We start from the raw sequence: 16113 nt of genomic DNA on the forward strand, positions 1-16113 counted from the left end.
CTTATAGAAGAACACCCATTAGTGTATTGTTGTCTAATATTTAAGTAAAAATTTCTTACACTTATCAAATTTAAAAGGAAAATTCAAATGCTTTAGGAGTACATTGGAGAGATTGATCACATGCGGCTTCAGACAGTGTTCTGATTCCTGGTGGAGGATGCTGATGGACTGTGGATTTCCCTCTTCATCCACTTGTTACTGCAACCAAAGCCTTGCATTAATGCACGTTACTGACCTCATCCCAAGAAATGTGCAACACAAGCCAACTTCTGATACAATTCAGGGAAAACACTGATTTAAATACTTAGTGAAAACAGATGTTTGGGAGGTTCTTGTGGGTATGTTTAAAAAAAAAAAAATTGTTTTTTTTTTAATCTTTTAATCTTGAGCTGTAATTACGACAGTTGATTGTTTATACCTTTCTAGTCCTTGATCTCTAAGGCTGTGCTTTACTGTTACTGGCTTTGGTAATTCCTCCAAGGGAAACACTTGCTGGTCAGAAATTCAATTGTGATTGAGACCACCCAACAGTCACTGAATAGCAGTCATAGAAATATGTATGTTTTCATTTAGCATAAACATTCTGAACATAATGACTTCCTCTTTCTAAGGATGAGAATAATCTTTCTTAAAAAAAAAAAAAAAAAAAAAAAAGAAAAGTTGGAGGTAGAATGTTAAAATAGGAAACCTAAGCACACGACAGCACTTTGGGAAGCCTATAGGTTGATGCTTAACAAAGAGGTAACTCTAAGATGTTGTGATATTACAATGTGCAATTCACAGTTTTGACAACAGTTCTGATTGCTTTTATAAAAAAGATCCAAACTTGTGCATTTTGTAGAATGGAAATAGGAGAAAGCAGAAAGACAGAAGCTGCAGAAGGAGTGGATGGCCAGGAAGACTGTAGGGGAAGAATATAGAGGGTGTGTTATGTACTGTGTAGACTTAATGCAACATTACAGTGGATGGGTTTTTTGTTTAACTAGGTAACAAGCCTCTGTTTGCATTTCCCAACCCAATCTGAATAGGCAAATATTGTCATTAATAGTAAAAAAGAAAAACCTTAGAATTAGACCAGAATCAATAACAAAGTATTCAGCAGTCAGACTCAAGTCAAAGAAGTAAATTAACTCTGTTGGTGTGTTGCTCTTTCAAGTAACTGAATTTGATGTACAAGTTATTATTATGGCAGTGTTTTAAATGTAGCAACTGTTTTGTTTCTCTGGTCTAGCAGTTTTAGGAGTGGAAGTGATTTACAAAGATAAGTAAAGGGTTTGTGTAAATTCACTGAGATGCAGATAGTCAGGAAATGTTATGCTTCTGTAGAGCTATTTTATTTTAGACCCAAACTCAATAAATCATGTTGACCTCTGACATTTGTCTTGTGCAGCCTCACATCACCGCTTCGTGCCATGCTCTGTTTGATCAGCGCGTGTTTTCTTTCTTTAATAATTTCTGTTGAAGGGATCAAAGTGTGTGCAATAAATTCTGGTAGGTGAAGTTCAGGATCCTTTTAGAAAGATGGACTCTGGAAGGTGGGGAGGATTGTGTGACTTAACTCGTAATTAGGAGGTGGGAAGGGATCTTGAAACCGAACACCACCTTTCTTGGGGTAGGAAAGTATAAAATTAAATAGCATCCTTTTCAAGCAGCAATAATGTGTATTTGTATTATTCTTACTGTATGCTTGAATGCCATTTTGACTTATAGTTTTGAAGGAGGAAAAATAATTCCTTCCCAAATGGGCTTTGTTAAAATTATGCTGGAAGAGCCTGGGGAAGTGAGTCAGCTTAACTAAGCTGCAAATAATGCTCTGTCTCATAACTGAGTGGGGGGAAAAAAAAGAAAAGAGCTTTCTTTCTGACAGGGAAAGAAAGGTTAGCTGGTCATGTTCTTTTACCCCATTAACTTAAATTTTCAAGAATATTAGACATATGTTAAACTGCAGTGTTCCAACCAATTTGGAGTTGGGATTAAGGGATTTGGACAATAATGTGTGTATTGTGAAATGCTGTCTCTTCCTGAGTCAAAACATAAGAATTTCCTTTAGCTTTTGGTGGCAAAATATGTTGAACTAGTTGAGTAATTTTCTGAAACTTCGTGCTGTCCAGGCATTCATCAAAACAGAGATTTGTCTTCTGAATGTAAGTAAATTTGGGTATTATTCTTGTTTACTTTTTCTGTAAATCAACTGTACCTCTTATGTGCGCTCTCAATGGTCCTCTTTTTCTTTTTTCTTTTTTCCCTTCTCCTTTGGAAAACTGGAATCTCTATGGTGAACGACAAACAAGAATTGCATCAGCTAGACTTTGTTATAATGGCTTTTGCAGCAGCATCTGACAGGATCTGTCTTTTTTCTCAGCTTGGTGATATCAACCAGACCAAACTGTACAGCAGCAGTATTTTCATTGACTGATTCTAAATCTATTCCAATTATCTATCACTTAAGAATGAGTGAATTTATATTCCTGTATTATGTTTGTTAGTATTTATTATTATTATTTCCTCAAAACAAATTTAGCCTAATTTCAGGATGAAATTTAGTAACTTTGTATTTCTTATAAGTGGCAGAAGTTCTTAGAAACCGAACCTTGAGAATGGAGAGGAAAGAACAACTTCTGTTTCATAGAGCAGATAGACAGTCTTGTTACTGTTATAGTTGAGATAGCCACTGGCATCATATAGACATAAAGAAGCTCTTGTTCTTTCCTAACCAATACCTGGAATTCCTTGAGTTGTAGAACAGTCCTGTTAAAAGCATAATAAATAACACTGTCTTGAAACATTTGATTTGTGCAGAAGTTTGTTTTATACCATAGGCAATAGCGAGTGGAACTTTGCAGTGCAGAGGTAGAAGGCTGTCATTCCTTCTACCTCTGCATCTGCCATCCTGGGTGCTCTCACCTGATGGTACCTGCCCTTCCTTTCATGCATCTCTCAGTTTCTGCATGTAAGGTAGTTGTTGTGTAAAGCATGATATGAAAATCCTACCTGCTGGACATGCTTACACTGCATGCTAGGGACTCCTTCTTGAGGCAGAAGTGAGGAATTTAGCTCTTACCTGTGAGTTTCTTTCACGCTCCAAAGCAGCAAGTGCTCTTCGTCATAGGAATTTATGTGTGGTCATCCTTTATGGATGTCTTCAGTATGGAAAACATTTGCTGTTTTCTTGAACAACAGTAAATCAGCGAACAGAATGTTGTTGTTTCTAGTGTTGTTTTTTTTTTTTACCAAGGCAGTGATGACAGTGTTCTTCTACTTTAGGAAATGTAGTTATTCACACCTTCTGGAACATCTTGTAGGGTACGTTTTAAGGGAAAGGCTTTGAAACTTAGCAGGGAAAAATGGTAAATATGTGTCTATGTCTATCTATATATATAGAAATCTACCACAGAATACAGAGAAGATCTTAAATGTGTTCTTGCCAATGACAGGTTCCAAGTTATTTGACGTTTTCAAATTATATTTACAGCTAAAACCATCATTCTATTTAAGATTCAGAGTGATGCATGTGACAGGTCATTGTTTGGATTATTCATTGTATGTAATTAAGCATTTACTTTCTTTCCCTTTCAGAGTATCTGTGCTGGGGTTTACAAATTTGAAGTAATAATAATCTGTGCACTTTAATACAGCATTTGCATAATTAATTTGGAAAGTTAATTTAAAGGATTTATTTGAAGCTTTTTGTGCCTAAACTATGCTCCACTGGCTTAACAAATAAAGATGGGCAGTGAAATACAATCTGCATTGGGATTGCATAAGAAAATATCGTCAGCTATGGTAACACAGGCAGGATTTCAGGTTGGGGCTGTAAATCCCTGGGCTATTGGAATCCCTCCTGGAGACCAGCACCTCCCACCTGCCCCCTTAAGTTCTTTAAAAGAAAGATTCTTCTGCCTTGCTGGTTGAAAATGCACTTTGTCTCTGAAAGAGGAACTGTGAGGCTGGGCCTGCAGACAGGCTCCCCATCCTCTCATCTTGCCTCGAGTACATGGGTGTGCCCATGAGACCGATGGTCCAACACCTTGGCTGGTGCCTGTCTGCTTCTATAGGATAGTCAGCATTCAATACATTCATCAGTTTGGAGGGATTTTGCTTCATGTACCTACTGCAGCCGAATCTGTGTTTGCTACAGAAGTAGCTCAGAAGAAAAATTCCTTCAGATTCTATCAGATTTCCATAGAAACTAATTTCATGCCGTAGATGCAGACTGGCAATAAAGTGTTTTGCATCATTTCTATCAGAAAACACATAAAATCAAGCTGATGCACACGAAGTGTAAATATATTGGTCCTTGTTTCTTTGCAGATACGGCAGTGAATCTAATCTTACTGATCATTTTCCAACTCAGATGCTTTAAAGAACAGAGTGCCATACGCTGTGATTGCCATTCATTTGATAATGCTTTGGGAATTGTCATTGCTTGCAATAAAGCATCTTCAATAGCTTGCCTGAAATGTCCAGCTCGTTTCTCAAGAAAAGGCAGTTCTGTTGCCTAATGGATGAAAGTCCTTGTCTTCACTTCAAAAGGGAAAAAAAAAAATATATTACAAATTCTAGAGAAAATTTGAACAGCTTGAAAACATACAAGGGGGGAAAGAAGTCCTTGTTAGTGGAGATATTGCTCAACTGGTAACAGATCTCCTGGGGTTTTGTTTCTGATAAATAACATGATAATGCTTCCCAAAAGCAGAGATGTGTTGCATCTTCACTGTTTTTCAGATGATTTTAGTGACAAAATATGTTTATTCATGCTGATGATTCTTTGTGGGTTTTGGAAATGGGGAAGAAAAAAACTGGGAAGGAATAAGGTTGAATCAGCCGAGAAACTGAAAACAGCAACTGCAGGGAGACAGAATGTTTGGGTATTTGTTTAACGCGGGGTTAAGGCCTATCTCTGTAGACAGGGTTTCTTTCTCTGCTTTGTCCCCTTAATTCTGCTGGTTCAAGCATTTGTGGGATGCAAAATTTCTTTCTCTTTTGCCTTATTTCATGTATGGTGGTATTTTGGTGAATTGTTTCAGTTGTTACATTTGATGGGGAGGTGCTGAGTTACATTGTTCATTCATTGTTATCTTGATGTTGTGCATTTCCTACTCTAATGCATTTATTGTGGTGTGCAGCCTCCTGCATGTTTGTAATCGAACTTCTACTCCCTGATATTCCAGAAGAGCCATTGAAGAAATGAGGAAATACTTGACATGGTCATTAAAAATCAATATGCCTCGGAAGGCTCACATCTTTGAATTATGTTTAGAGGTTCAACTAGAAAATAAACAACAGCAAGTTGTTGTCTTCATGTAGTCATCCTTGGAGAAGTTGTTTCCTTTTAAGTATGTATTCCCTCGTGTGCGTTATGTTCTACATTAGCACTTCTCCCTTGTCACAGCTATTAAATTAGCTCATTACATTAAATTTACAGATGAATCAAACGTTTGGGTCAAGCATCACAAAGCACTGAGAACCTTCCATTCCCAATTAAAATCTAGCTTCCCATCACGCGTTGCTGATGGCGTTCAGGAATTTTGTCTGTAACAAAGGTGCCAATCTGGTTTTGTTGAAACTTCCTGCAGATTTCTGGTGCGTGTCAGGAGGGGTGGAGGAAAGTGGCAGAATATATGTTAATGATAAGCAATAGCGGGCTACTTTTGGTAGGAAAAAGTAATGTGCTTTGAAAAATAGGCTTATAAAACATACCAAAAGGGAAGAGTCGTACAGCAGCACAGATAGCACAGATGGAAGTTGATGTCCCTGGCTGTCTGGTGGTGCAGAAAGCAGAGGGGACTCTCACAGTAAGTAGGATTATAAGCACACATGTTGTCCTGTGTTCCTTTTAAAACTCATTTCTGATCTTATTTTGGCAGTGGCTGGTTTCATTTGTAAAACTGTCACTTTCCCTAAATAAATGCTTTGGTACAAGTGCCACGGTTCTGCTCTATTACATGGGAGATTTAGTGCTGTTTGTACGGGCTCTTGTGAAGTGGGGGTGAAAAGCAAGGGGAAAAGAAGCAAATTTCTCCTCTTGCAAAAAGAGCGGCACTGGAAAATGGTGAATGAAGAACTTGTGTGACCCTATAGAGCTCGCAAGAAAGATTGAGAGAGTTCCCCAGAGGGCATAATAACTTTTTGAGAAAGTAAGAATTTAGAAAATAACCGTGCAGACATGACAGGAAGATAGTAAGGAGTTTTCTTTGTTCATGAGCAAATTTAACTTCTTAGTAAAGTAAATACAGTCCAGATGGCTGGAAAGTACACGATGCTCCCAGGGGTTAGGGTGGAGGTTGGATGAATTAAGCTTTGTGGAAGTCAGAGGTGAATAAGTGAGAGACGAAAACGCAGATACAGAGCATTTCTTCTTCTTCTTCTTTTTTTTTTTTTTCCTTTCCTTTCTTTTTAAAGTAAAGTACAGTTGATTTCTGGTTGATTTCTGTTCTTCCTGAGGTTTGGGGCTGGACTGATCCTTTCACAATAGCGATTGAATGATAGTGTATGAAAAGTTTCTGTTGATAAATAAGAATAAAGAAATTTGATAGAAAGAACTTGCTGTGGTTTTATTTTTTTTTTTTTTTTAGCAGTGGAGGTGGTCAGTTATGAGCATAATAATTTTACTTTTCAAGTACAGCTTGTTTCAACAAAATACAGGGATTTGTACTTCGCAGTTGAGGATAAAGATCTATATGTGCAGGGATGGTTATTACCTTTGCAGCAGCACTGTTGTTATGAATCCAGCTATGACTTTATCCAAAGATTATTACGGGAAGAAAATAACACCAAACATTGAAAGTTTATATTGTGACATGTGTTCTGATCATCAGTCACCAGGCACACAGGCTGTGCTGAACACTGTATGGAGTGTAGGAAAAAGTCCTCCTTCCAGCCTTTAGCTGCAGGGCTTCCTTTTTCCTTCCACTTCTCTCGTTTTGTTTGGGGTGTGGTAGGAGACAAGTTTGGACAGCATCTGAAGAAGATGTGAAATCACAGTAACCTTGCTGGAATTGCTCAGTAATAATGTTGCCTAAGTACAATGAGAGTAAAACTTCCACATCAGAGCTGGAGAAGAAACGTGCATGCTGGAGCAGGTGTAGAGTTGCTGTAGGTGTGATGATTTAGAAATAAAAACAGAACGTGTGTGAAAGGAAAAGATGAGATTCAAGAGGAATCGGTGGCTGCCTAGGTGGTCCAAGCATCTAGTTAGCAAGGATGGCTTCTCAGTAAGGACATATTGAATGGGTGTTTCTTAAGTAGAGTGACAAAGTTTGCAAAAACCATGAAAGGAAGTGTAGTGTGATAATATGTTCAATCTTATTGTTTTCTAAGGTAAACTAAAAGGTATATTTACAATTCCCAGACCTACGAGATCATAAAGTAATGTTCATAGGCAATTCTCATACCAAGAGCACGAGTGGCAGTGGCAGGAGAGAGCTGATGATGAAGTTGTAAGTGCAGAGGATTGCATTCAAAGCTGAATGCAGGAGCAGGAACAAAGCAGTGAAGGAGCTGTGAAGGGTGGAGGGCAGGATTTCTCAATGCCTCTAGCACTCTTCACATTTTTGAACGCCTGTGTATTGCTAAGAGTAGGGTCTTGGAAACCATTCAGTGGGAGTGGTTGGCTTCTGGTAAGAAGCCAAGAATGATTTTTAAAATGTGGAGCACAGCATATTAGTAGATGAAATCTTACGGTGGTAATGAGATTTTAGCAAAAGCTAATGAGTCGGAGTTGTTAGTGAAAGACTGGTAGATGATGAGGCTCAGCCTCAAGGGCAAAAAGAAAGCAGGAAGCCTATGACAGCAAAAGATGAGGAGTCGTGCCAGGTTTTCATGATACTGTTTCTTTTGTAAAACAGAACGTAAGGTAGACAGAATTATCTTTCCAGATAGATTTAAAAATCTGAAGAATCTGAATACCACAATATGCATAGCTTGGGGCAAAGAAAGCAGGGAAAGTTCACATTAGCATGCAGTGTAGGTAGGCAAGAGCATTAGATAGCAGTTGGAAATGCCAAATGGCTTTTTGGTGATGATTACACAAACCTTGGGCATGACTGGAAACGCGTTTTGTATTGTGTGTAGCTTTAACACCTGCGTTTTATTTTTTTGTAATTAAGGATGAAGGACCACAGTCCACCTCTCTTGACAAACTTTTCAAAACTGTAGTTAGCACTGGTATTTTGTCTGTCTTGCAATAACTGTCACCAAAAGAGATGCAATGTATTTACAAATGTGAATGTACAGCTTGACAAATCCCAATCTCAGTCATGACTTCATCCCATTTCAAGAAGTCAGGAGGCAGAGAAATGCAATGCACATGTGATGTTTCCCAAATCTGGGTAGGACTGCAGAGCTTCCTGACATCCAGACCCATAAGCCCATTCAGATAATTTTTAAAACTTTCATTTCTGACTACTTGGACCACTTTTATTTGAACTATGTTTAATTTAAGTAATAATGCAGCATTTAAAATATCCTACCTGAAAAGTTCCTTATGCACTTGCTTAAAAACTGTTGTTAATTAAGATGTATTGCAGACTGTAGTTTTATTCTCCACAGCACTGAATTGTTGAGCATTGAGCCAGATGACCAAGGGTAATGAAGTAAGAAGTAAGCTATAGACAATAAGATAAATCTGAATTAGCATCTTATTTTCATATGTATTTAGTTCAGCCAGTATTCATAATTAGAGCCTTTTAAAAATTCTTGAATAGCTTTGATTTGTTGCATTTATCTAAAATTATGCCCTGTTTCCTCATTAACATCAAAGCTGCCACTGATGGCAGTGAAATTTCAGCCTGAGCAGCCCTGCTACATAGGCTCTGCTCTGTAGTTTCTTGTCTTTCTGAACATGCATTTAAGTGCTGCAATGGTATAAAAAAAAAAACCAAACAGACCAAACAATGAATGTGCTTTTTAATCAAAACCAGCAAATCGTTTCTGGCATAGATTGATAATGCTCCAATCCAACTGTGGAAATATGCCTTGTATCCTAAATACAGCCCTGCCTCACAAACTTGCATAGTTTGGGTAGTCTAAGCACTGGGTAGTTTTCTGTATAGCATCCTCAGTAAGATTAAATTGAAAAGCTTTTAGTGCTTGTTTTCTTCTAGGATACTGACAGTAATAAAACTGAAAAATGGCTTTTGAGTCTTCTTTTAAATCTCAGCACAGACTTCGGTGTATCATCTTGTTTTATTTTGTTATCTAGTTAAGGCAATAACTGGAAAAATACTTTTTGCTATACTATTTGTCATTATGCCAAGCTGCTTCTTTATATTTATGTTTTGATCTTCGGCAACATCTAAAAAGGAGGGGAGGTCTCGTGTGTTTGTAACTTTAGAAAAGATGAATTATCCAAGAGCAGGGGCCTTTTTGATAGCTTAGGGTAGTGCACACTTAGTACTTCAGGTGGCCAGTGAGTGAGTCTTTGTAATATCTTTGATGTTCATTCCTATAGAGTATCTGTGGATTGTGTGAGCAATGACATGCCTGGCAGAAGCTGAGGGAGCAGCCCACTGGCCATGAGTACAGTACATTCACCTCTTACGATCTCAGTAGAGGACTGGATTTACTGTTTTTGTACCTCTCTTAAAGACCAAAGGTGGTTCCATAACTGAAAAGAAGCATTCCTTTTTCTCAGCTGTAACTCCTGCAGAAGGCCACATTTGGTGTTGTAACATGGAGATGTCTTCCCTGGCCCTGTAGGCTGTGTGGGAGGCCAGAACCATATCCCAGCCTCTTTTCTGAGGATCACGGAGCAATTTTTTCCATGTTCTGTTCACTCCAAAATGGAGCATTCCAAAATTTCCAAACTTCTAATTCTAAGAGTGGTTTCCTTGACTACCGATGTAATAATCCCTCTGCCATAGATTGTCAACAGCCTCCCACACAAGGAAATTCTTCTAACATCTCTGTAGTTAAGACAGTTGTCTGTCTTCTTACCATCCAAAGTTCTTGACTTTGTCTGACACACTAAATATGTAAAGTTTTCTGTCTTTCATGGGTTTTGTTTGTTTTGTTTTGTTGGGTATATTTTCCTTCTGATATTAACGCTGTCTCTTTGAAGCACGCTTTGGTTTTGTTCTGTTTTTACGACTTGTTCCACTCGCTTTCCTTCAGCTGCAGTGGAAAGAATTAAGTTCAGTTATAGCCCTGATTAAAATCTTGCATTAGTTGAGTTGCAAATTTGTGATGACAGGAATTTGTCAGTGTGCTGATGACACGTACCTCCTTGCATTCCTGCTACCTTTCTGAGTCCTGATGATGCTGTACAGTTTTACCATTCATTATGTTTATTTCTTCTCTGTTTTCTCTCTTCCCTGCACGAAGCTCAGCACAGGGTGTAAATTGCGTTTTCCATGATAGAGTGACTGTTAATTAGCTGTCATGAGGCCTGTCTTGCCTTTCCCTTAGGTATCTCTGGTGCTTATTGTCATCGTGCCAGCATCCAAATGCCAGTAGGTTTCCAATACTAGAAGGGCCATTGCCCATTCCTATGTGCTTTCTATTGGGGCTTCCTTCAGGGACGATTTCTAGTGCTGATAGTCATTGCCAAAATAACTGCAAATGGAGAAGCTGGAGAGGAAATCTATTAATTAGACTAATAGGGGATGACGTTCTGTGGGGTGCAAGGGGTGTATGATCTGTAGTAGTGCTTTTTTCCTCCATTTCACAAGGTGAATAACAACCTGTGTTTTCATGGCAGTGCTCCTTACTAGCATTGCCAGGGAAAGCTGCGTGATTTAGTCTTTTTACTGATTTTACTGAGTTTTGGTTGAAGGTTGGTGTTTCTGGCTGATAGAGGTGCTAACAGTGTTTTGGGAAAATCTGACAGAGGAGTAGAAATTGCAATAAAAATAACAATTGATTAGACAAACGTGGTCAATAATTCTCTCTAACCCTTTAGAAGTATACTGTTATAAAGCCTCTCAGGTGCTGAGTTTTAGTAAAGAAATCTTGTGGCCCTGATGGTGCTTGTATTACATTTCTGTATCCTATCATATAATCTGTTTTGTATGCTGAGAGCTCAGAGTGGAAAAGATGGAAACACATTTAGATTGTCACTTGTTTCCAATGAAAAAATCTCTGTTTGGTGGAACTGTTTGCATTCCTGTGGTCAGTGGTATAAGGAAATACCATGTTATGAAAAATTCCCAATTGTTTCTTTAAGGGCTCTTCTAGAATTGCACAATCTTACGATGGTTTAGGTTGTGATTTAACAACAACAGCAACAAAATAAAAATAAAAAATAAAAAAATTGCCCACTCTCTAGTCCAGAACTCAGAATTCCCTTAAATATTTACCAGGGCTTTGCTTTTTATACTCAAGGTTTGGATTCAAACCAGAAGTGTATTTTCTTAGCGTATGCTGATCAACCATTATAATATGTGCAGCTGAAGATTATATTTTTGTTCCAAAGGGTGGTTCTTTGGGATATCCCATCAGTTTCTTTACTATCCATCATAATGATTACTCATGGTTTCTGGATGCAGCTCTAAAACAATACTTCTGAGTGACTGGGAAAACTCTCAAATAACCAAGTGGCTTTCACTAAACTCTTAAGAAGTGAAATGGTATCTCTGACACACAAATCCTTTTGTCCTGTAGGCTGAAGGCTTCTAACACTTAATTTTTGCCCTTTCTGTATATTCTGTCAGGATTTGTATAATATGCCTAATTTCTGACATATGCTTAATTCATATGTATTCCAATTTTTCAGAGCTGTTCATGTTCAGTATTTGTCTTACTACTGCCACATCTTGAGTTAAAGTCAATTTCTCTTCCTAGTTTATTCATCCAAGAATTTCTTTCTGTTATTTTCCCTGAACTGAGAGCTTGCTTTGAGCTGAATATTTACTATGTGACTATTAGTCCTTTTCATATCTTTTTCCCATTCTTGATAACATCTTTATCCTTCATTATTAGATATATGATTTAATTTAGGCTGTAGAGGCATTTAATTAATATTACCATAGTGAATGAAGGCTATGTGCAGTGCTAAGCTCAATGAAACCAAAGGTTGTGTGCTCATGCCAGTTAATCTGCATTAGGACATGGCACCAAATGTCAAGGTAATTCCATCATTGTTGGGTGGGTTTTTTGTTGTTGGGCCCTGGGCTTGACAGCACTGGGGAGAACATTAAATTTGTATATTGAAAAGTGGTTACCCACAGCCCTCTAGAAACATTAACAGCCAGCCTGCAGAACCAGGTCTTGGCTATGCTTAAAATAACTGATCAAGGACTGGCATAGAAATAGCACTCCCTTATCGCAGGCAGTGTGAAGTAGGTGAAAAATAAACCGTACTCACACTGAGAATAAACAGTCACGTTTACAGTGTTTAAATTCCTGATGCTGCAGAGCACTCCAGCTCAACACTGCGTGTTGCTGCCAATAGCCATCCCACTGCCTCCCCAGCCAGCACCACTGCTCTGTCAGCTTTGCCAGTGTGCAAATGTGCCCCAGCCCTGCAGGGAGCTCCTGGCCCCAGGCTGTGTTCCTGTTGTGTCTGAAGGGAGGGGAATCGTGCTGTGGCTGTGCACCTGTACTGGTGATGCTGAATATAAAATATCCTTCACACTGAAGTACACACTTGTTGAAAACAGTGCTGTATTTATTGCAACATTTAATTGCAAGGACTTTAACACAATAACTCAGGGGAAAGCAGACCGAGCACACATGCAATAGTATTTCATTTTGACTCTTGTGGAGAACTTTTTTATTTTGGAGTGTCTTATGACAATTGTCACACATTAGTTTTGTGTAATTCTATTTACTTTTTGTGCATGTTGATTTTTTTTTTTTTTTTTGGAAGTCAGTTCTTTGCAGTTGAAACTCTGACTTAGTGATGAAGAATGGGATAGCCAAGGTGCTAAAATGTCGAACCTCTTGAATTATTTGTATATGCTGACAAGACCAAAGCAGTAATGATTGAGGGTAGTGTACTGAAGTCATGCAAGAGTAACAACAGAGAGCTGATGGTGGTTGAGGTAGCATTAAAACTCAGTGAATACAAATGGTCACAGTTTGGAAAGAAGCAGCACGAGTCCCTGATGGATAGATGGATCTCAGTGTTTTCACCATGTATAAAATGTCTACTTTGCAATGTATAGGTCTTAAAAAACAAACAAACAAAGAAAAAACACGTGATACAGTCATTGTTTATTTATTTTTAATGCATGGATGCACCTGGGAGTCTGGCCTCTGTCCACCAGGAAATAATTTCTTTTCCTCAGAGGCGTGGATGAGGGAAAAGGGAAGGTGGTGGAAATGGATTTTCTTGGATTTAACTGAAGATAATTTGTGCTCAGAGACAGAAGACAAAAGATGATAGAAGCGAACAATTGCTATTTTATTTACGCCTTTTACTTTCATGTGAAAAGATGAAGGCGAGAGGAGAACCCATAGCTGCTCAGTGGTGGGAAGGGGTCAGTGAAAGGCAGTTGTTGCCTTATGAACTTGTCATACCAGCGGCTACGTAGTTGTCAGCCTTCAAAGAGAGGTATTGTGTTCCCCTTTTTTTTCACTCCTGCCCTGGTCAGAGTTAGCTCTGCAGTGCAGTGGGAGCTGTGCTCCTCTGCTGTTCAACTTCTGAGAGGCGAGGAGAAGGGCTGCAGTGGCTATGCCCTATTGCAAGCATTCAGCAGGTAGCTGGATTTTGTTTCTGTTTGCAACCTGGTGTGTGCAAAGCAGAGCAGAGTGGCTGGATTCCTACCCAGGAGCTCCTTGAGGCTTCCCTGTGCTGTGTTTTTTTTAATATGAAGAATGCACTGTATAGTATCAAACTAATTCAGTGAAATAGTCCAAAAAGGGTTCAAGAAACCTAATGTTGTGTGAATTCTGCTTTATGTTTTAAGTGTATAGTATATTCCAGTAATACCGAAAAGCCTTCCAGAAGTCAGTAATCTCTTTCTTCTGCTTTACAGGTCAACTACATTAATAGAGCAAGGAGAGCTGTGGAAAAAATCAAGGTACCTAAAGCACTTTATTACCTGAATTCTTGGCTGTGGTCTCACTGGTCTTTTGGTGTAATGATTTTAACTGGGGGTCTGGGAGTTGGCTGAGCTAGCAGACTGCCACTTTAAGGCAGTCTTACTAAAGTAGTTGTGTTTTTTTTTATCTGCACGTTTTGATGTCACTAAGGTTGTGTAAAATACTTCTGTGGGGAAGAAATAGTGCATTAGCTGTGGGATAAGTACAGGAGCGTGTGCTGGTGCTGCCCACCTGTATGGCCGGGTGCTCACAGCTGGGATAAGCACTAGCCCAGGTAAGCCAAAGCATTGCTTGCAGGTTGAACTTTTTAAATTTTTATTTATTTTGATGAATTGGAGAAGGTTTATCTCTTTTGTTTGCCACTCTGTTGCTTTTTTGTGGGTTGTTTTTTTTGTTTGTTTGTTTGTTTGAGAGGAGAGTGGAATGTAGGAGGGACAGGCAGAGCTGTAGCAGATGTTAGTCATTGAACTCCATCTCCCTAAATAAAATCATATGCTTTAATAGGAGGGGTAGAGTACAGCAAAGTTATCTATGCCCATTGACTGCATATTGAGTTGGAACGTAAATTCTTCTACACACCTTGCAAATGCCACAGTCTGATACAGGCAAGAGTAAGGTCCATACAGAAGTAGTCTCCCAGACTTTTAACACAACGCTTAGAGGTTGTTTACACCAAGGATTTCTTTTGGTTTTGTGAAGAGGAAAAAAATAATAGGTGTTTTCCTTTTGAATGGTGTCTGCAGAGGGTGGGAAGGTGAAAGAAGGGCAGAGCAGCCTTCAGCACTGCTAAAATGCAGGCTGTCTGGCTCCTGCCTGGCAGAGGGTAATTACGCTGATATGGCAGGTGTTGCAGTGTTTCTCCACTTAGTGGCTTGTACAGAACTGGCAATACAGGAGAGGAATTTTGTCCCAGAGTGAAGTGATGGAGTTAGCAGTGGTGTGTCCATCAGCGGTGCCTTTCTTTTCAAGGAGCAGAGCGATTCCTTAGCCGTTCAGCTTTGGTTTAGATGCCCTCTTCCCCCATTAAAGCTATGTCTTCTACAGTGCCTAGGGTGCTCCCCGTGCCAGCATACATCCGTCTGTCTGCTCAGGCTGCAGGCACAGTATTTACTCCCTGCAAGAAAGAGCTGGAAGAACATTAGGGAAGGAATTTGTGTGCAACTGGAAAAGAGATAGAAGTGAGCCTCAGACGTTTTTATCTGGCATCTTGGTGCTGAAGGAGAGGTTTCTATCTCCTTGCCCAATTTAGACAGGAGATTTTACTCCAGACATCGTCTTGCTCCTGACTGTGCAAAACCTGTCAGATCCTTTTCCTGACACTTTCTCCCCCATCAGTCCCTCAAAAAGACTTCAAAAGAGATTTTTCCCTATTGGAAAAGGAACCAGACATGGCCTTTCTTACTTGCCCTGCTCTGAAACATTGATAAGTAACATGTGGCTGGCTCCAGGCTGCAGACTTTCCCAGCCGTTTAAGAAAACACCACTAATCGCTCCGTGTTAAAAGAAACCATAGGATCCTTCTCCCTCCTTTGCCATTGCTCATTTGTGTAATGTATCCCAAGAGCTTTGATTCCCTTCTGTCTGAAGCTGTCAGGATTCACTAATGTCTTTCTTTGATTCACACATGCTGAAAAGAATTTTTTTTTCCAATTTTTCAGTATTGGAAGAGATTCTCTATTCATGACGTGTGGTACACTGTGTAAGCTGTTGACTTTTTTTCCATAATGCCTTTTGGATTGTCACTGTTTGGAGCATTTACTTCAGGAGTGCCCTCGCAGAAAGAAAAATATTGTTTTTAAAGCTGGAGACTGAGCAAGAAGAGCCTGGAATCCAAATCCACTGTCTTGCATAATTGTTTAAACCTGCTGTGCTGTTTGGCAAAGGCCTGCACTGAGAAGGCTTTTCCATTAAATGGAGCTGAGGGTTTGTCTTCAAAGAGAGGGGCTGCCTGAGGACGGCCTCTGATCCCTTTAATATGAACAGGGCTCGCATGAAAGACAAGGTGGTAGATGCAGAAGAATGTAACCTGGGGGCTTGGGTTTGCTCACTCACATCAGGCCTCTGCATCACATTGTAAAAATGGGAGAATGTGGCGAAACTGCAGCCTCTTCTTTCCTGCTTTGTTTG

At 39.3% G+C, this 16113-nt stretch overlaps 1 protein-coding gene and 1 long non-coding RNA gene across 6 annotated transcripts in view; one reads left to right on the plus strand and one right to left on the minus strand.

The window, feature by feature from the left end:
* The window catches only part of ADD3 (adducin 3), a 90084-nt gene that overhangs the window by 16586 nt on the left and 57385 nt on the right, over positions 1-16113 (plus strand). For 3 of the 5 annotated variants that reach the window (XM_031597505.2, XM_031597507.2, XM_090145489.1), the window contains exon 2: positions 13920-13964. The exons of 1 other annotated variant lie outside the window; for it this stretch is intronic. The gene's annotated coding sequence lies outside the window, so the exon portion shown is untranslated. Of the gene's footprint in view, positions 1-1880; positions 2145-13919; positions 13965-16113 lie in introns of those variants that run through there. One more of the 5 variants, XM_090145488.1, reaches the window with a different exon arrangement.
* On the minus strand, positions 3754-12345 carry LOC149917089 (uncharacterized). The gene is made up of 3 exons (XR_016468840.1): positions 9578-12345; positions 8472-8606; positions 3754-6503 (listed from the first exon to the last, which is right to left on the minus strand). It is a non-coding gene; the product is annotated as an uncharacterized LOC149917089 (long non-coding RNA).

The sequence above is a fragment of the Phasianus colchicus genome, chromosome 8 (assembly GCF_987193195.1).
Source record: "Phasianus colchicus chromosome 8, bPhaCol1.hap1.1, whole genome shotgun sequence".
In the NCBI taxonomy this organism is placed as follows: Eukaryota; Metazoa; Chordata; class Aves; order Galliformes; family Phasianidae; genus Phasianus; species Phasianus colchicus.